Here is a 21880-nt window from a genome sequence, read left to right as displayed (position 1 = left end):
TATAGATAGATAGATAGATAGATAGGTAGATAGATAGATAGATAGATATATTCTTTCGTGATTCAGGTAGAGCAGGCAATTTTAAGCAACTTTCTAATTTACTCATTGGGGTAGATTTATCATAGGTTGGATGGAAATGATCCACTGTAGCGGATCATGTCCACCCGACATTGCTTAATGCCAACAACATACACTGTCGGCATTTAGCATTGCACAAGCTTTTCTGGTGAAATGCTTGCGCAATGCTGCCCCTGCACATTTGCGGCCAATCGGACGCTAGCAGGGGGTGTCAATCATCCCGATTGTATCTTACAACTGCTGCTTCTTAACTTTGGTTTCCAAGGAGCCTGAAGGCTTGCACTGAAACAGCTGCATCCGCAGCATGATAAATATACCCCCTATAATCAATTTTTCTTCTCTTGGTATCTTTATTTGAAAAGCAGGAACGTAAGCTTAGGATCCGGCCCATTTTTGGTTCAGCGTCTGGGTAGCGCTTGCTGATTGGTGGTTTAAAGTTGCTTAAAATTGCATGCTCTATCTGAATCATGATAGAAAAAATATTGGGTTTCATATCCCTTTAAATGGATATGAAACCCCTAAAAATATTTCATGATTTAGACACAGCATGCAATTTAAAACAACTTTCCAATTTACTTATATTATCTAATTTGCTTCATTCTCTTTGTATTTTTTGTTGAAAAGAATACCTAGGTAGCCTTAGGAGCAGCATCTTTTCAAATCTTTCAATCTGGAGCGCTGGTCCTCGACGGCGGCAGTGGTCATCAGCGACATGGAAATCCTATTCATGCGATCGTCTGCCGCACACTGAAGATTGAATGCAAGGTACCCCTTTTATATTGGGGTACCTTGCATTAATATTGGATAAAAAATTCAAATCAGCCAATAGGATGAGAGCTGCTTACATCCTATTGGCTGATTAGACTTTGATCAAATCAGCCAATAGGATGTAAGCAGCTCTCATCCTATTGACTGATTTTAATTTTTTAGCCAATAGGAATGCAAGGGTACTCCAATATAAAAGGGGTACCTTGTATTTAATCTTCAGTGTGCAGAACAGTCTTCTGAGGTGCGGATCCAGTGCTGTGTGCATGAAGAGGACCTCCACATCACTGATGACCGCTGCAGAGGACCACTGCTCCGGATCCGCGCCTCAGAAGACCGCTCCGCACCTCCGGGAAAAAAGATAGAAGATGGTACCACGATGGAAGAAAATGGATCCGCCTGGATGAAGACTTTTTGCCGCCTGAAAGAAGATGCATCGCCAAACTTCAGTAATTAGCGCTGCAGAATCTGTTGGCGCTCTTCAAATAACCGATAATAATAATAATAATAATAATAATAATAAAAAGTGAGTACCTATTTCATGGTTAGTGCTAGTTGTTTTTTTGTTTTTTTCTGGGGTTTTTTAGATAAGAGATTTTTTTATTTTTATGGGCAGTAAAAGAGCTGATTGCCCTTTTAAAGGCAATGCCCATACAAATGCCTCTTTAGGGGCAATGGGTATATTATTATTTTTTTTAGTTAGGTGCTTTTTTATTTTGGGTGGTGGGTGGGGGGGGTTGTAATTTTAGCGGGGAATTTGTATTTTTTTAAAAAGCTAATATCTTGAGGGCAATGCCCTACAAAAGGCCCTTTTAAGGGCTATCGGTAGTTTATTGTTAGATTAAGTTTTTTTTGGGGGGGGGTGGCTTTTTTGTTTTTAAGGGGTTATTAGATTAGGAATAATTTATTATTTTGGATCATTTTGTTTGTTATTTTCTTTAATGTTAGCTTTTTTATTTTTTGTAATCTTAGCTATTTTTTTTGGTAATGTCATTTTTTTTTTTTAAATGTAATCTTAGTTTTTTTTATTTTGTGTAATTTTAGATTTTTAATATTTTCTGTAATGTTAGGTTTTTTTTGGTAGTGTAACCTTAGGTTTTATTTTTTTCAAGGTAATTATTAGGAATAATGTAACTTTAATTTAAACTTAGGGGGTGTTAGGTTTAAGGGTTAATAGTTTTATTTAGGTAGTCGCAATGTGGGGGGATGGTGGTTTAGGGGTTAATTAATAGGTTTATTTTAGTAGTCGCTATGTGAGGGGACGGCGGTTTAGGGGTTAATAGGTTTATTTTAGTAGTCGCAATGTGGAGCGACGGCGGTTTAGGGGTTAACAGCTTTATTTATTAGTTGCTAGGCTGGGGGTTAATAGTGTAGTTTACGGGTGCTAGTGTACCATATAGTAGTAGTAGTGTAACATATTTTTTATGGGTTTGTGAAACCTTTTTGTTTCACAAAATCCATAGCAACAGGTCTTTGAATGCGGAATGGATCGTTGGGGTATAGGCTATAACGATTACGGTAAAGCCATACCGCACTTGTATATCAAGTAGCTGACCATTCCGCACTCAAAGGCCATTTTTTTAGCGGTAAAGCCATACCACACAACTTGTAATCCGGGCCATAGTTTTAAAAAAAGCTAAAGTAACATTTTATTAACACACTTTACATTTCTATATAAACCCAACATGCTACCAACAATTATTTCCCTTTAAGGGGGACATAAAAATTATATTAAACATTGAACAGTTTTGTCTGCTAGCTATGACATAATGACCAAATGTGTTTAAAGCTTTACTAATTATAGGCTAGATTACAAGTGGCCCGATAACCTGCGCGTTAAAAGTTCCAGTGGTTTGCACATGAGCGAAAGAGACAAATAGTGTGCCACTTGTAATCTGCTCCTATGTGCATAAAGCAAAATAATCAGATTGACATTTTGAATAATTTAGATTAATATTTACAATTTGGATCATATTTAGTTTTAATCAGTAGATTTATATGAAATGTAAATTATAAAACAGACTCCTCAATAACAAATAAGTCAATCTTACTCCTGAAGAGTGAAGAAGGAGGTATACATCTGTAATGAAGGCATTCTCTCACATGAATGGCTATTTCTTACAGTGTCAGCGTTGCCTTTTTTTAAGATGTAATACATAATGATGAATATGAAGGTACGCTTTCTGAAATGTACCATGTATTCAACACACCCTTAGGGCCTTAATAACTGTGGGAACAAAACATGTTATGTGTTTATGCTTCTAGTCACCATCATGCAATGCTTATTGCCTAATTTCTTCTCCCAAAGGCGTTTTTAAAATATTCCACTTTTAATAAATACCAATCATATATATGTCTTATAAATGTATCATATATATGTCTTATAAATGTATCATATATATGTCTTATAAATGTATCATATATATGTCTTATAAATGTATCATATATATGTCTTATAAATGTATCATATATATGTCTTATAAATGTATCATATATATGTCTTATAAATGTATCATATATATGTCTTATAAATGTATCATATATATGTCTTATAAATGTATCATATATATGTCATATAAATGTATCATATATATGTCTTATAAATGTATCATATATATGTCTTATAAATGTATCATATATATGTCTTATAAATGTATCATATATATGTCTTATAAATGTATCATATATATGTCTTATAAATGTATCATATATATGTCTTATAAATGTATCATATATATGTCATATAAATGTATCATATATATGTCTTATAAATGTATCATATATATGTCTTATAAATGTATCATATATATGTCTTATAAATGTATCATATATATGTCTTATAAATGTATCATATATATGTCATATAAATGTATCATATATATGTCTTATAAATGTATCATATATATGTCTTATAAATGTATCATATATATGTCTTATAAATGTATCATATATATGTCTTATAAATGTATCATATATGTCTTATAAATGTATCATATATATGTCTTATAAATGTATCATATATATGTCATATAAATGTATCATATATATGTCTTATAAATGTATCATATATATGTCATATAAATGTATCATATATATGTCTTATAAATGTATCATATATATGTCTTATAAATGTATCATATATATATCTTATAAATGTATCATATATATGTCTTATAAATGTATCATATATATGTCTTATAAATGTATCATATATATGTCATATAAATGTATCATATATATGTCTTATAAATGTATCATATATATGTCTTATAAATGTATCATATATATGTCTTATAAATGTATCATATATATGTCTTATAAATGTATCATATATATGTCTTATAAATGTATCATATATATGTCTTATAAATGTATCATATATATGTCTTATAAATGTATCATATATATGTCATATAAATGTATCATATATATGTCTTATAAATGTATCATATATATGTCATATAAATGTATCATATATATGTCATAAATGTATCATATATATGTCTTATAAATGTATCATATATATGTCTTATAAATGTATCATATATATGTCATATAAATGTATCATATATATGTATTATAAATGTATCATATATATGTCATATAAATGTATCATATATATGTCTTATAAATGTATCATATATATGTCTTATAAATGTATCATATATATGTCTTATAAATGTATCATATATATGTCATATAAATGTATCATATATATGTCTTATGATCTGACCTAATATATATAACTTTATTAATCTTGCAGATGATCCATCTGCTGATGACAGCACAAGATCATTATGCATGTTTCGGGTAGTTACTGGTAATGTGCATTCAGGGACTGATGTCATGAGCAGTTTAAAGATTTGGAAAATCTCACATGCACAGTTTGACGGAAATATTTCATAATACTAAGGGCCTATGAAAATTAATAAATTGTTTTCTCTGTCTAGATACAATCCACTAAATTCCCATACCGTTTTTTCTACTTGAATTTTAACAGCTTTAGGTTTCTGAAACATATTAAAGTTTAAATGTGGGGGGAAAAACTAACACCATTACTTGCGCGCAAACCGATGACGTTTTCTTAAATGCGCTAACCTTACATGAAATATTAATATTTCCCATTCCAATGTTCTCCACATAGCAGAATATATTCTATTTATTCTTAAATACATCATACTATATATATATATGTATATATATATATATAAATATATATATATATATATATATACATTGATTTTATGGTAAAATATATATATATACATTGATTTTATGGTAAAATATATATCTACACCTATACCTATATATATATATATATATATATATATATACACATACATATATTATTTATTTATAAAATATTTTACCAGGAAGGATACTTTGAGATTTCTCTCGTTTTCAAGTATGTCCTGGGTTCACAAAACATTGCATTGATACAATAGGGTACAATAATATAAAAACAATATTAATACATAACATATGCAGGATTTAACATAGAACAGGTAGGAAATATATAATCAACCATGACAGGTGCATTCTGTTTTGAGATATGCAGAGAGGGATCTCTTAAAGGATTCTAGGCTTGGGGAAGGTTTTAAAGTGTGGGGGAGGTCGTTCCATAATTGTGGTGCTCTGTAGGAAAAGGAGGATCGAGCTGCTTTCTTTTTGTGTGGGGGCAGACTAAACAATGTGCTGGTACTGGATTGGAGGTTATGGGAGGTGGGAACAGCCGGGGAGAGCATTCTGCTCAGGTAGGGTGGGACTGGGAGCTTCCCAGAAAAGCTCTTAAACACAAGGCTGGAAAGATGGAGGGTGCATCTGGATTCCAGCGACAGCCAGTTTCGTTCTTTTAGCATGTCACAATGGTGGGTCCTGTAATTACATTGTAGCACAAAGTGGCAGTTATACAATGTATTAAGTTTATTAAGGTGAGTTTGCGGTGTGGGTGCATATACTACATCCCCATAATCCATGATTGGCATCAGAATTTGTGCAGAATAATAGAATGTATATGTGCAGAACAATAGAATGTGAAATATTTACAGTAAATATAAACTAAAACACTTTATTAAATATGAATATTGCATAAATATGATTTTACATGTTTTCATCTACTTGACTGCAAAGGGCTCCAATGCACTAATATATATGTCTATACATGTGTACAGGGGTCAAGTTGAGCGGGAACGGGGTTCCTGCACTATTTTTGCAGGAGGAACTACAGTAAGTTCCCTCTGGACAGGGAACAGAAACGCTTCAGTAAACACTGCTGCTGGTTGGAGGAGCAGTAGCACAGTCTGTTTAGAGAGATAGTGAGATCCTCTAGTTAGGGGCAGTAACACTTTCTTCAATATACTAAATGTAAGACTGTATATATTGCGAGGGAGAGTGGAAGTCATGGTGAGTTCCCACACTTTTTTTGTAGGACTTGACCCCTGCATGTGTACATATGTATTTATGTGTTTATACATGTATATATGTATGTAAATATATGGATACACATATAAATACATATGTTCACACATATAGACATATATACATACATATTAGACACGTATATGTATGTATCTCTATGCTAAAGCCCTAGGCATGCCTTTCTTTTCTTACACCTGAGACCTCATATCATTGAGTACGAATAACCTTTTTATGCAATTTTTTTAAAATAATTTTTTGAATTGTTGTTATGAGTGTAACTGTACTTTTAAATTTATTTTTGATGCTTTGTGCAACTTTTTCGTCTCGCTTAACAGTTAACCAGAGCACGGAAGTCGTGCTAACCAGATGCACAATAAATTCAATTGCGCTCAAGCAAACACATTTATTATCAACTTGCAATACACGTACTACTTTCGATACATGCAAAGGGACACAATTAACCCCTTTTTGCTTGTGCGTAACAGTTAGCGTGCCACTCGTAATCCAGCCCTATATATTGTGAATAAACACCTTGGCTGGTTGCTGTGATCTTCAGTAACTGTTTTTCTGTCACCATATCAGTATCACCCCTATCAATACAGATGCAGTTTTAGAGTGGAGGATCAAGTAGATAGTTTTGAATTAATGGGACATTAAACACAAATCAAATTGTAAGCTACATAACAATGTACCTTCATATCTGGGAAGAATTTAGCAATAAATAATGCAGCTTTATTTTGTCAAATGAGCATATTATTTTATTTTCACTGATTTCCCTGTCTCCCAGAACAAAAGAACCCTTACTAACCAATTACAAACTAATATGCATATATATCAGGAACGCTGTTTGCACATGTTCAGTTAAAGGGACACTCAACTCAAAATTAAACTTTCATTATTCAGATAGAAAATGCAATTTTAAACAACTTTCCAATTTACTTCCATTAACAAAATGTGCACAGTCTTTTTATATTTCAACTTTTTGAGTCACCAGCTCCTATTGAGCATGTGCAAGATTTCACAGAATAAATTGTTTATGCATTTGTGATTGGCTGATAGCTGTCACATGGTATGTGTATACATTTATGATTGACTGATGGCTGTCACATGGTACAGGGGGAGTGGAAATAGACATAACTTTTAAAATTGTTAAAAAAAAAAATCTACTACTCTTTTGAAGTTCTATTGCATTGTCTTGTTATCTTGCATTTGTTGCTTATGCAAATCTACTGTGTTTACTGGTCCTTTAAGGAAATAGACAATGTAACCTGCCCGTTTGTATTACATTAAGATGGCTTAGCACTTATTCAGCTTAGTTAGGGCCAGATTACAAGTGGAGCTTACGTGAGGGCGATATTTGCACTCAACTTTGTAATACCAATGCATGCAAATGTTTGCTGGTATTACAAATTAGGTACAATACGAGCACAACCAGACGCTCTCAAAAAGCTTACTTCTAGCGCAATTAACTCTCAAGTGAGAGCATTAATTAGCACTCCTCTCGCAATGTGGCCCTTTATGTGTTGTTGAAATGCAGAGTTGAATGGTCTTTTAAGGGGGCTGTAATTGGGCAGCCTTTTTGAGGGGGTATTTTGGATGATGGGAGTTTGTCTGTGGGGGATCACAAATAGGTTTCCTCTTAGCTACACCTATGAGGGTTGCATAAGGAGGGTGTTTGGGTTATAACTTGGAGGGATTGAATACAAGGGAAAGGGACAGGTATGTGGGGCAAGGTCAGGGTTAGGATTAATAGAAGCTGGTGTTAGCAAATCTTTACCAGGCTGGCCATATCCTATAAAGTTTGATGACACACTGTGTAGCAGCTCTATTTGTATGTTAGAATTGGATCTAACCCTTATTCTTTGCTAGCAGAATATCTTTTTTCACAAATGATCTAAACATCAAATTGACGTAGGAGGCAAGCTTAACTGAAATTACATTCTTGGACTTACGTATCAACAAAAACCTCGATGGAACAATCAGCACTGATGTTTATAGAAAGGCAACGGCAACAAACAGCATATTACATTCTACTAGCGCCCACGCGCCAAGCACAGACAAATCACTGCCAATAGGAGAATTTTTAAGGATGAAACGCAATTGCTCCACAGCAGAAAACTATAAACACAGAGCAAAAGAAGTAACAGAAAGATTGTTACAAAGGGGCTACAGTAAAGGTTCCATTAAAAAAGCTGAACATAGAGCCAGACATACACCCCGACAGAAACTGTTAACTAAGAAACAGGACACTGAATCCAAAGAAACAATCAGGTTTGTCACCACATATACTCCACAAGCCAACAAAGTAGTTGAAATTTTACAAAATAACTGGCATATCTTAAAAGCAGACCCTGTGCTAGCGACCATCTTGGATGACAAACTGTCGGTGGGTTATAAAAGGGCTAAAAATCTCAAAGACCTGATTAGCCCTAGCCACTTTGCCGGAGAAAAAACATTAACTAAACTGACTCAAGGCTCTTTCAAATGTGGAACATGCAGTACGTGCAATCATATGCTCAAAAAAAAAATTCAAGATATATTTGGAAAAACACATAAAATAAATGCGTATATAAATTGCCACAAGGAAGGGGTAGTTTATGCCCTTATGTGTAAATGTAACCTTTTCTATGTAGGGATGACTACTAGAAAAATACGTACAAGGTTGCAGTAACATCTGAGAAATATTAAAAATGCTCAAAAGGACAGCGACTCAGGAAAAACCATCACCTCTGTCGCCAAACACTTTCTTACACTGCACAGATCAAAACAATCAGATCTACACTGTTTTGGTTTACAGAAAATAAATATAGGTATAAGAGGTGGGGACCAAGAAAAAGCTCTACTAAGAGCAGAAACAAAGTGGATATTTCTGTTAAATTCTGTTCACCCCCTAGGGTTAAATGAACAAAATAACTTTGCCCACTTTTTCTAAGAGTAAGATCAATACAATCTTGATATAGCAATTGGAAACAGTATGACATCCCATAAGAAACAGTCCTCTAATAAGAATGTTTTACCTTGAAGATGTATAATAACATCTTACAAAAAAACTCTGAAAAATAAAATTGTTACTTTCAGAGTCTGATAATGAAACAGGGGTAGGCACAGACAAAGGCTGTGGCGGACATTTTCCAAAGTACAGACCTTAGTGAAGGACACTAAGGTACATTTGAAATTAAAAAAAATTATTTTATAGTGCTTGGAGTTATTATACTGATGCAGATACCACTGACCATATAACTAGCCCTCCTCTGGCTATACCCATGTGCCAGTGTCACTACTGTGTCTTTGTATAGTGCTGGGTGTTATTATACTGATGCAGATACCACTGATCCTATAACCAGCCCTCCTCTGGCTATACCCATGAGCCAGTGTCACTACTGTGTCTTTGTATAGTGCTTGGTGTTATTATACTGATGCAGATACTACTGATCCTATAACCAGTGCTCCTCTGGCTATAACCATGAGCCAGTGTCACTACTGTGTCATTATATAGTGCTGGGTGTTATTATACTGATGCAGATACTACTGATCCTATAACCAGTGCTCCTCTGGCTATACCCATGAGCCAGTGTAACTACTGTGTCATATAGTGCTTGGTGTTATTATACTGATGCAGATACCTCTGATCCTATAACCATTCCTCCTCTGGCTATACCCATGAGCCAGTGTCACTACTGTGTCTTTGTATAGTGCTTGGTGTTATTATACTGATGCAGATACCACTGATCCTATAACCAGCCCTCCTCTGGCTATACCCATGAGCCAGTGTCACTACTGTGTCTTTGTATAGTGCTTGGTGTTATTATACTGATGCAGATACTACTGATCCTATAACCAGTGCTCCTCTGGCTATACCCATGAGCCAGTGTAACTACTGTGTCTTTGTATAGTGCTTGGTGTTATTATACTGATGCAGATACTACTGATCCTATAACCAGTGCTCCTCTGGCTATAACCATGAGCCAGTGTCACTACTGTGTCATTATATAGTGCTGGGTGTTATTATACTGATGCAGATACTACTGATCCTATAACCAGTGCTCCTCTGGCTATACCCATGAGCCAGTGTAACTACTGTGTCATATAGTGCTTGGTGTTATTATACTGATGCAGATACCACTGATCCTATAACCAGCCCTCCTCTGGCTATACGCATGTGCCAGTGTCACTACTGTGTCTTTGTATAGTGCTTGGTGTTATTATACTGATGCAGATACCACTGATCCTATAACCAGCCCTTTTCTGGCTATACCCATGAGCCAGTCTCACTACTGTGTCTTTGTATAGTGCTTGGTGTTATTATACTGATGCAGATACCACTGATCCTATAACCAGCCCTCCTCTGGCTATACCCATGTGCCAGTCTCACTACTGTGTCTTTGTATAGTGCTTGGTGTTATTATACTGATGCAGGTACCACTGATCCTATAACCAGCCCTCCTATGGCTCTAGCCATGTGCCAGTATCACTACTGTGTCATTATATAGTGTTGGGTGTTATTATACTGATGCAGGTACCACTGATCCTATAACCAGCCCTCCTCTGGCTATATATACCCATGTGCCAGTTTCACTTCTGTGTCATTATATAGCGCTGAGTGTTATTATACTGATGCAGTTACCACTGACCCTATGACCAGCCCTTTGTCTGGCTATATGCATGTGCCAGTGTCACTACTGTGTCTTTGTATAGAGCTGGGTGTTATTATACTGATGCAGATACACATCCAGTATTTTACTCAGGCTTTATTTATTCCATAACTTACCACCCTATATCGCTAGTAGTCTCTTGACAAGCCATTAACTTTATTCACACTACATATTTTTTTTCTTCCTATTATCAAATCAGAAAGAAAATATATACTAAGGTTGTGGTGGACACTGCAAAGGTTAGTCACGGACACCAGTGTCCGTGTATGGACACCTTGCCTATCCCTGTAATGAAATCTATCTTAAGACCAAAAAGAGAATATATGATAAGGACAGTGCCTAAAAAACAAATATTAAAAATGGAGATCCTAATAATCCCTTAGATTAATAACTTCACAACAAAAGTACATAATAAGAACAACTTTTCACTTTAATAAAGTTCATTGGTTCTAATGTTCACTTTGTCTTAGTGACAATCTTACACAATTGAGTTTTCTATTTTATTTAGTTGGGTTAACTTCACACTTCACAGTAATTCAACGTACATAACATCAAGCCTAATTATATATTTAATATTTTTATCTTTATTTAATTTTTTTTTAACAGAATCACAAGTTCACATAGTTAACAATCATGAAAATCATTTTAGAGTTAGTTTAGTTACATGTATCACTTCACAGTAGTTATTTAATAATGTCTTTATACTTAGATATCACAAAATTATATTTTGGTCACATAAAAAGGTTTCACTCACATAAGCACATGCATTAAATACAAGCAAAAGAAGTTCAAATAAACTTTTTCTCAAATAAATATAAAGAAGTCATATTTCTGTCTCAGTACAAATGCAGGATTATAATAAACGTTTGGATCTTTATAAGTTTCACTATCGGCACACATTAATACTCCTTATGCCGAAGTGATTTTGTAATAACATCTTCAATTTTCTTCTACTAGTAATAAGTTACATTCACTACATTTAAATAACAGAGTGACAATTCAACTTATGAGAATTAGCAGGCAATAATACCAAGGATCACTGGTATTTACATCCAATTGCATAAATCGGGCACATGATGACGTCAATGAGTGGGAGGAGATTCGGCTTCTGCCACGCAATAAAAAGCCACCATCAGCGCGATGCGCGCACACCCCCTTTGAGAAAGCAGTGCATACGGCGAAACATGTTAGGGCATTGGTGAGGAGTCAGGGAGCTCCTGTGTTTGTTAGGGCTAGCGTAACTTGGGGCAATATTTGTTGTTAAATTGTTCAGCCGCAACGCTCTCCGGTGTACATTAGAAATATCTTAACTCTAGTACTATTGAAACCAAGTAGGAGACGCTTATTAGGTAGTAACAAATGGTATCTAAATATCCTGTTGACGGTAATTTCAATAATAATTTGCACAGTGACGAGCAAAACATCAATTATAAAATATATAGTTAAACATGGTTGGATAATAACATAGACTTTGACTCAGCAGCAATACAAACCATATGACATATTGTGATTCGAACATAAAACTATAGCAGCCAAATACAAATTAACTACTATAGATATATAGATATCGCATGTTAGTTAACAAGGTGTCTAAATATAGACAAACATCAAAACCCTGTTGTGTAAGCACAGATTTTAGTTAAATACTGCGGTGCACAATCCACATAAAAACTATCGGACTGCTTTATTAACACTATAGAGGGAAGCTACACAGCTGAGGGTTAGCAATTTAATTATACCGGTTGTACACGTGTTTAGATTAAGCACATACTACCTGAAATTTTGTTGTAAGCACAGGTATCTATCGAATATGTATGTAATAACGATGAAATCAACTAACTAACGCTACAGTAGGTAATTAAACAGCTAAGGCCAGCAATACAACCACGCATACTGTACACTTACTAAACGCAAACAGATGCTGGTTTCTGTTATAAACAGCGGGATTGCACTGCAACCGTAATACCAAAAATACAGCATTAGTGTGGATTTCCCATATGCTACACAATACATGTCATACAGACAACTATGAATAGTTTCAATTAACGTTACTTTTTGAATGATCTATTTAGTATTATTATACCATATGCTCATTGGTTAATATTAATACCTAGGTTTTGGAACAATTCCAATAAAAATAAGATATATGGGATAACCTGGAGTTGATTGTAGACTCTTCTGGCAAATGTTATAACATATACATATAGAGCCTATCTTTCTAAACCAACTAACAAATACCAACTGTATTCAATTACTACTACAAATCATGAGCTACTAGCTTTACTGAGTAACTACTATATATGAGAAGATAGTGATTCAAACCAACTATTTACTATATATATGATTAGAAATCTATCATGAAATATGTAAGCACAATGTTTTAGTCTGTGAGATATCAAACAGACCAATTTGAATACATAAGTATGCACCAAGCACACTGACCACTGAATTAATGAATTTTGCTTATGCGCTCTATGCAATCCCAAACATATCTCGTCAACAGGGTATTTTGGGTAAAAATTAAACAACATGAGACATATTTTTATCCTGCAATCAATATATGGTGCATATAAGTTGAGATAACTAACTACTGTGCTGATATGATAAGCACAGAGTAACAGTGTTATCTTTAACATTACAAAGATTTTTGACACTATAAAGTCCTGATTGTTTATACCCTATCTATACAACAACTTGATATTGTCATATTTAGATATCATACTGATATAAGATATATCCTTTATCACACCCCAAGTAGCTATTTGTTTTTAATTGCACATCCCTTTATTTTATCTCCTGTTTTTTTGCGTATTGAAAAAAAGTTATGTTTTAATGACCCAAACGTACTCTACCTACCATTTGGTATTCTATCCTCTCACTAAATATATACACATTGAGTGTTATAGAGGACTACAAGAGTGCTATATGTGTATTCTTTCATGGTCTTTTGACCCATGTTTTCTTTTAGAATATCTTTTCTGCCTTTTTTCTTTTGCAATAAAGAAAAATAATAATTTCATTTACCTTTAACTCAAATACATTTTCCACTTACATATAATCTTAAAGGGACAGTCATCAACTTCAGATTTTAATATAAAATGTTTAGCTATGCGTAGTAAAACATTTTTGCAATATACTGTAATTATTTATTTTTCCCCTTTTCATATAATTTAACCTTGAAAATTGTGTATTTTCTAATTCTTACATCTGGAAATGCACAACACAGGCTTCCCAAGGTGCACCCTTCTATGTGTTTGTCCTTAATTGGCTTTGGCAGATAACAACTGCAAAATAGTTCACAGGATGGCTAGCCTTGTTGTCTGCAAACTCAAGCCATTATTGGCTCCTCCAAATAAGGTAAGGAAACAAGATGCTATTTTGTTTTTAAAGTGTTTAGACTTGGCTGATATGTTAGTTTCCAGTTTGAATTTGTTTGTTCCGCAAGGTTTTGAAGGATCTTTTGGGATCCTTGACAGTGGAGCTCATTCTATAGAGAAGAGTTGTGATATAGATATGTGTGTATATATATATATATATATATAATGGAGCTGAACTTGTAACTCACCATTATGACAAGGGTCAGGTGTCAGGTACAAATCTCTAAGTTCTACAGTTTTCGAGTTGTGTTGTTGTTGAGAGGTTTTCAGCAAAATCTTAGTTTCACAAACAGGTTTTATTGTATCTAGACCATTGTCTCAAAGGACAATTATATACAGTAAAATTATACAGTCAACAAATGCATAAAAAAGAGACAATGCAAAAACTCTGACTTTGTATTTCAAATGAGCAATGGATTCTATTCTGACATTTTTTTAAGTGTCCTTCCATTTCCCCGTCCCTGTATCATGTAACAGCCATACATTGTGAAAACCACTGCTGCCATCTAGTACTCTAGAGCATTCCTGCAAAACTGATGCCATATAGTTCTCCAGACGTGCACGCTATCTACCTAGGTATGCTTTTCAACAAAGAATACCATGAGAACCAAGTACGCTGATCCAATCAGTAGCATTAGCTCCACACCTGAGTAGTGCACCCACATCTGACTTTGCAGGGGTTACGCATACAGTAATCTAGGGTCGATACTTTTAAAGTTACATGTTTTAACTGAGCATGTAATTTTTTTAATATCATGGCCCCTTAAGGAACATTGAACTTAAAATGCAACTCTGTGGCATCCAGAACCCTTTTCCATTCTACGTGCTGCACAGAGCTTGTTTAATTCATGCAGGGGCTCACTGATATCTGTTCCTAATAGGCCATGACAAAGGATGTAAGATTAACTTTTTTGTGCAATGTTTTTTTAAATATTTTTTATTAGATAGTGTTATTATAAGTGTAACTACTTTGTAATGTATTTTTGATGTGATTTATGAGACTTTTTTGTTTCGCAAAACAGTTAACCAGAGCTCTGAGGACGCGGTATACCGACTGAAGAGTGTTGTGCATAATTTGTTCATGAAAATCATCAATAACATAATAGTGAAACTTTAGTTACTAGTGTAGTATGACAGTCATATATGTTGCAAAATGGGGATATACCTGTCATTGATGCTAATCCACAGTCAAAAATATATACTTATTGTCCCACGCTCTGTACAGAGGCCAAAAAGCTAATTATGTAAACAAGCTTTTCAAAATACTGCAAATTGTCTAAACCCGCCATGTGATTTGCAGCATTTAAAAAAACCTAGGTTATAGAATTTGATTTTTGACCTCTCTTGAGTAGGACAAGTAAATTTTTACACAAAAGTAAGAGTTGTTAATGGACTGAAAGGTGTATTTTTAAAAAAAATGAAAACTATAATTCATTTAAAATGTCTTCTTTAGACGAAACATTGTGGTTTATGCTATCTCAGTTAAATGTTTTTTTTTTCTTTCCTCAAAAAGTTTAACAATGATGCAATTGAATCATGTGATACGTTTTTTTTTTTTACTATAATAGAATCCGGTGATTGTGTTTGTGGATTAATCAGGAATTTGTAACATTTTAGCATAAGAACAGTTAACTAAAAAAGATTCTGTTATGTGTATTATTCTGTAATGCACATGAAAGATCAGCAATTATAAATTTTAAACATCAATTTTGCATGGAAAGAATAATATTAAACTGTTTAAATTGATATTGAAATGAACAAAGAATAATGGATGTGCTCAGCTCAACCCTAGGGACACACTGCTCAGCAAAAAAACTCAAAGGGGCCTATTTATGTAAGGGTGAATGGACATGATACAATGTAGCGTATCATGTCTGTTGCACATCGATAAATGCAGACAGCATACACTGTCGGTATTTATCATTGCACCAGCAGTTCTTGTGAACTGCTGCTGCAATACCTCCCCGTGCAGATTAACGGCCAATCGGCCGCTAGCAGGGCATGTCAATCAACCCAATCGTATTTGATCGAGTTGATTTCTGTCCGTGGCCTCAGAGCAGACGGACAGAAGGACAAGTTATGGAGCAGCGATCTGTAGACTGCTGCTTCATAACTAATTTTTCCGGCGAGCCTGAAGGTTTGCGCAGAAACAGGGGCATCAAACTCCATACGGAGCTTGATAAATCGGCCCCAAACTCTCAAAGCTGTTTTGAAACGCAGTCGCTTTGCCACAAAACAAAACAAAAAAGTAGTTTTATTCCGGACAACAACATCCTGAGATGGGATACATTTTCAAATATCTTCTGATACAAAAAAAAATTCTGGAAATTGCTTTCTACCTGAAATAAGAAAGTAAAAATAAAAAGAGACAAGAGGAAAAGAAGCATATGTGCAAATTAGATCATTTCTAAACACTTATAAGTAGCGCTCTAACTTTTCTCCGCAAGCGTAACCATTTTCTTTGGATTTTTGCGTTCGTCGGAAATAGCACTCGTATTACAAGTTGAAAGTAAATACGTTTGCGTGAGTACAATCACATTTTACGTGTGTTGGGTTATCATGACTGAAGACCTTGCGCATTTGTTTGGCTTGACAAGTATGGTCACACGTAGCATTGGATCTTTTTGAATCTTTGTATAGATGTTTGAGCATCAAATAACTGCCTGCATTCCATTTGCATGGTACAGCAAAATGTTTCATTTGTGCATTCATACGTATCCAGAGGCGGAACTACCAATGCTGCAGTAGGTGCAGTGGCACCAGGGCCCAAGTGCTGTGGGGGTCTATAGCAGCCAGTCTATACATAGGTGTGTGCAGAATTTTTACAATCCTAATGCAAGGGAGCCTTTTATTTGTGCAGATTGCAGGTCCATCTTACCTATCTATCTATCTATCTATCCTCAAAATCTTTAGTAGTAAGCAATAGTAATAGTGTACATGCTGCTCTGTATGAGTTAGCTTAGGGGGCCCAACATTTTTGTAACAGAGCCTTTTGTTGAGTAGGTCTGCTACTATATGTACCCCTATTTTATTTGAGCATGAAAATTACCTACATGAAAACCAAACTGCTGAGTAATATTATTTTTGTTTGAAATGTATTTGTATTTGTGTTTGTGTGTGTGTGTGTATATATATATATATATATATATATATACCGTATTGTCCGGAGTAAAGGCTGCACCCGATTATAAGCCACACCCTTACATGATGGTGCCATTTAAAAAAAAAATGCAATCCTGTACAAAATACAGTACATATAATAAAAAGTCCCCCACTGTAAACCCATGACTCACTCACTCACTGACCTGACAGCCTAACTGACCCCACAACACCTCCACACTACTTCTCCTCTTCTCCCTGCAAAACTAGAGCGAGACCAGAATCTGTAATAAACAGGTAAACAAATTAGCTTCTCTCATTCCAGAGACTGTAACATAAGCAGCTGCTTTAGAACCTTTGTTTGGCTTGTTTCCTGAATTTCCCCATCCAGGAACATCTCATCCATCACTTATAGAAGTTGAATACTAGATCTAACTTGCACACATTATGGAAATATTCATTTAGGACCTCTACAAAGTTGTGTATGGCTTCAAGGTAAGCCAGGTTATTGCCTGTCACATCTACACAGATTATTTTACAAAAAGAGAAGACAGAAGGTATCTTGGGGCACACTTGAGTGAGAGTCTTAGGTATACAGATAGAGGATAGGCATATGAGATTCATAAGTGAACTAAATATGAATGAATTAAATCTGAGATTAACATACGAGATCAATTATGAGAAAGTAACTTTCCTGGATCTAAGTATCTCTAGAGACATGTTTAACAAAATTGAAACTAACCTACACAAGAAAGAGACGGCCGCTAACTCTATCCTTAGATATGAGAGTGCACACCATAATTCAACGAAGAGAGCAATCCCTTATGGGGAATTTCTACGCCTGCAACTAAACTGTTCAGATGTGATTAGATTCAAAGAACAAGTTAAGGATCTCAAGGTGAGGTTGAAAGAAAGAGGATATCCAAATTCGGTCCTTAAAAAAGCTTATCATAGGGCATTACATAGGACAAGAACAGACCTCTTGATACCTAAAACGAAGAATCTGGGTGATCGGAAAGTGAGGTTTATAAGTACATACAATGAAGCCCACAAAGAAATATCGGATATTCTGAGCCAACACACTCACATACTATACATGGATGATGACCTGACAAACATGTTGGGGATCGGATACAAGTTGCTTGGAGAAGAGCACCAACCATCAGAGACAAAATTGTAAAAAGCCATTTTGTCAAAAATGTTAACAAAAGGAAAGACAATCTGAAAGGTACATATCCTTGCGGGACATGTAAATTCTGTCCTTATGTGCGAACAACTAAACATATGGAAATTTACTCTAGCGGAATTATTTATATGAATGAATTCTATAACTGTCGAACCTGTAACATTATCTACTGTATTGAATGTATGTGCTGCAAAAAATATGTAGGTATGTCAACTAGGGAATTAAGAACAGGTCTAGGGGAACATCTGGGAAATATCCGCAATGGCAAGAAGATAACATCTGTGGCCAGACATTTCCTGGAAAAACATAGTGGTAAACCGGATTTAAAATGCTGGATTCTACAAAGACTGAGACCAGGCATCAGAGGGGGTAACATGGAAACGCCCTCCTTAAAGAAGAAACCAAATGGATTTTCAGGCTTCAACCCATGTCTCCAAAAGGTCTCAACGAACAACTAACTTTTGGACCCTTCCTCTAATAAAGAAAGAATAAAGAAGTTATTCTGGACTCCGTGAAACACAGTATATACACATAATTAATGTCAACAACCACTATTTTCAATTAAAAGAATTTGTGAATTACTGTCAGAGAGATAATCTATTGAAAGAAAAATAGATACATAATAACTCCCTACCATGTCATTATACTGAGTATAAATATAATTTTTGGGAAAAAAATTTTCGGGCATCAGTTTTTGACTAATGTTCAGATGGTACACTAATTAATAACAATGAATCATGTCCTACAACTTTGATGATAACGTGCAACTTATGTTGCATTTCTGAATACACTGTATGTTTAATATGACAATATTAGTTAATTATATCCTACAACTGCACAGAATATGTAATCCTTGATTATATGGAGTTTATGTTCTTTGTATTTCTACAACAGTGGGAACAACTAAGTATGTATGATAGATCACGTTAAAACAGACCTAGGAAGAATTATTGGTAAAGAAACTGTCATCCCTATGGTTTTACATTTTCGCTATAGTGTACATCAGGGCTTTCCAACAGTCCTTTTCCCAAGTATTAGGATTACGATTAATGTTTGTTTATATTAGAGCAGTGAAATCAAAACAATCAATCGTTATAATCAGAGTGACGATCGGGTTAGCAAAGTCTTTTTATTTACTAACAGACGCGTCATAAGCAAATCTTAACTCTGAATGGTCAGAGCAACACACACCTTATTTCACAATAGCCAGTGAGAAAGTGACCTGCTACGTAATAGAAACAAGCACGTCATGCATATCTGTGATTGGCTATAAGGTAACTCGTGTATATTTACACACACCCCTTTTTGATTGGCTAGCTTGGCCTATTTAAGGTGCGATATGATGAGACACTCATATGCCTATCCTCTATCTGTATACCTAAGACTCTCACTCAAGTGTGCCCCAAGATACCTTCTGTCTTCTCTTTTTGTAAAATAATTTACCTTTGGTATCAAGGCACTGCCTCTTGTAACACATATGCCTGTTCCAAATGGAAAGTTGTGTGAGCCTTTATCTTTGTTCCCCCTCCTAACTCCCCTTAGGGGAGTTATTTTCTATTTATCATGCCTGGCGTATCGGCGATAGATGATCTGGAAATTCCTCAACTCCACAGAGTTTGTTTGTTTGGCATCCCTGACAGTAACCACATTGCGAACCTCTTCAATCAGCTTCTGCTTCTCGTCATCGTCAAACTGCATGTACCACATTGCAAGGCAGGTCTTACCGACACGGTTCTGAATGAGCGTCAAACGTATCATGTTTCTGGTCCTCCCTTTTCCATCACTTCCAGGCACAGGATTTGTGGGCTAAGAACTACAATACCTAGAGTGCTCGACCAGGCTCCACTGTCAGCTTGAGCCATCTTCAAGTCTGTCTGCCAACTGCCCAGCCCCAAATGCCCACAACAGCCCCCACTGTCACACTCCTCACTGCTGCTGTCTACTTATCTCCTGTCTGCTCCATTCCAGCCTCCAACTGCGCCCATAACACACACAGTTCTTCACACGCTGCTGCAAAAACTGCTTCACATCTGATTATAGGCCGCAATTATAAGCTGCACTCCTAATTTAAATATTTACATTAGGGGGGAAAGGTGCGGCCTATACGGTATATATATATATATATATATATATATATATATATAAAATGTAAGTATTTGTGTGTGTTTATATACAGTATATATACACTGTATAGTAAACCAGGAACTCTTGCAAGAGCAAGAGTGCCTGGTTTACTATACAGTGTGTCTATTTCTATGGACTGAGCACCTGCGGATTTGCACAGCAAGGGAGTGCAGTGGTTTGATTTATATATATATATATATATATATATATACATACAGGGTCAGGCAGAAGTAACGTCCCTTTTTCATTAACTTCTAATCTATATCAAATCTTTTATTACAGACTTAGGGGTCAATTTATCAGGCTTGCCGGAAACAGAAGTTATGAAGCAGCGGTCTAAAGACTGCTGCTCCATAACCTCTTCACCTGCTCTGAGGTGGCGGACAGAAATCAACCCGATTGGATATGATTGGGTTGATTGACACCCCCTGCTAGCGGCCGATTGGCCACGAATCTGCAGGGGGGCGGTATTGCGTCAACTGTTCACAAGAACTGCTGGTGCAATGATAAATGCTGACAGCGTATGCTGTCGGCATTTATCGATGTGCAGCGGACATGATACGCTACATCGTATCATGTCCAATCGCACATTAGTAATATGACCCCTTAGAATCAGTTTCACTGCCCTCACTCGTTGTTCCGTTGTTAGTCGTTGGGCCATTTTATTTCAGGGAAACTTTAACAATGAAAAAAAGGGCGTTACTTCTATAAGCTCATGAAAAAGGGGCATTAATTCTGCCTTACCCTGTATATTTTTATATATATACAGTATATATATATATATATATATATATATATATATATATATATATATATATAATGTTAAAAAATACCACACTCACTGGATTTTTGTGCTAATGATTATTTTGTGTAACTTTATGAACTGCCGGCGCTCTATATGTGATTTCCCGATGTGCGAGGGGAAATTACGGGCGACGCGGGTTTCAGCAGTTACGCTGAAGCCTGTGCCGCATATGTAATCTCGCTTCATTAGTTGCACCAGGTGTGCTTGAGCTAGAACACATGAAATACCTGAACTGGCTAGGTGTTTTTTTAGTGTCATATTTGACCGCATCTTAGAAATATGGCTAAGTCAAAAGAATGGTCCAAAAAGTTAAGAGAAGAGATAATCGCCCTTTAAAAAGAAGGAACAGGAGACAAAAAGATAGAGAAGGCACTGA

The 21880-nt window shown here is 35.4% G+C and overlaps 1 pseudogene; it reads right to left on the bottom strand.

Moving 5' to 3' along the window:
- Positions 1–17705: 17705 nt before the first annotated feature.
- On the bottom strand, positions 17706–20333 carry LOC128648251 (AP-2 complex subunit sigma-like; annotated as a pseudogene).
- Positions 20334–21880: the final 1547 nt, after the last annotated feature.

The sequence above is a fragment of the Bombina bombina genome, chromosome 2, assembly GCF_027579735.1.
Source record: "Bombina bombina isolate aBomBom1 chromosome 2, aBomBom1.pri, whole genome shotgun sequence".
NCBI classification, from domain to species: Eukaryota; Metazoa; Chordata; class Amphibia; order Anura; family Bombinatoridae; genus Bombina; species Bombina bombina.
Note: the sequence above shows the minus strand (reverse complement) of the source record. Positions and strands in the feature narration are given on the sequence as shown.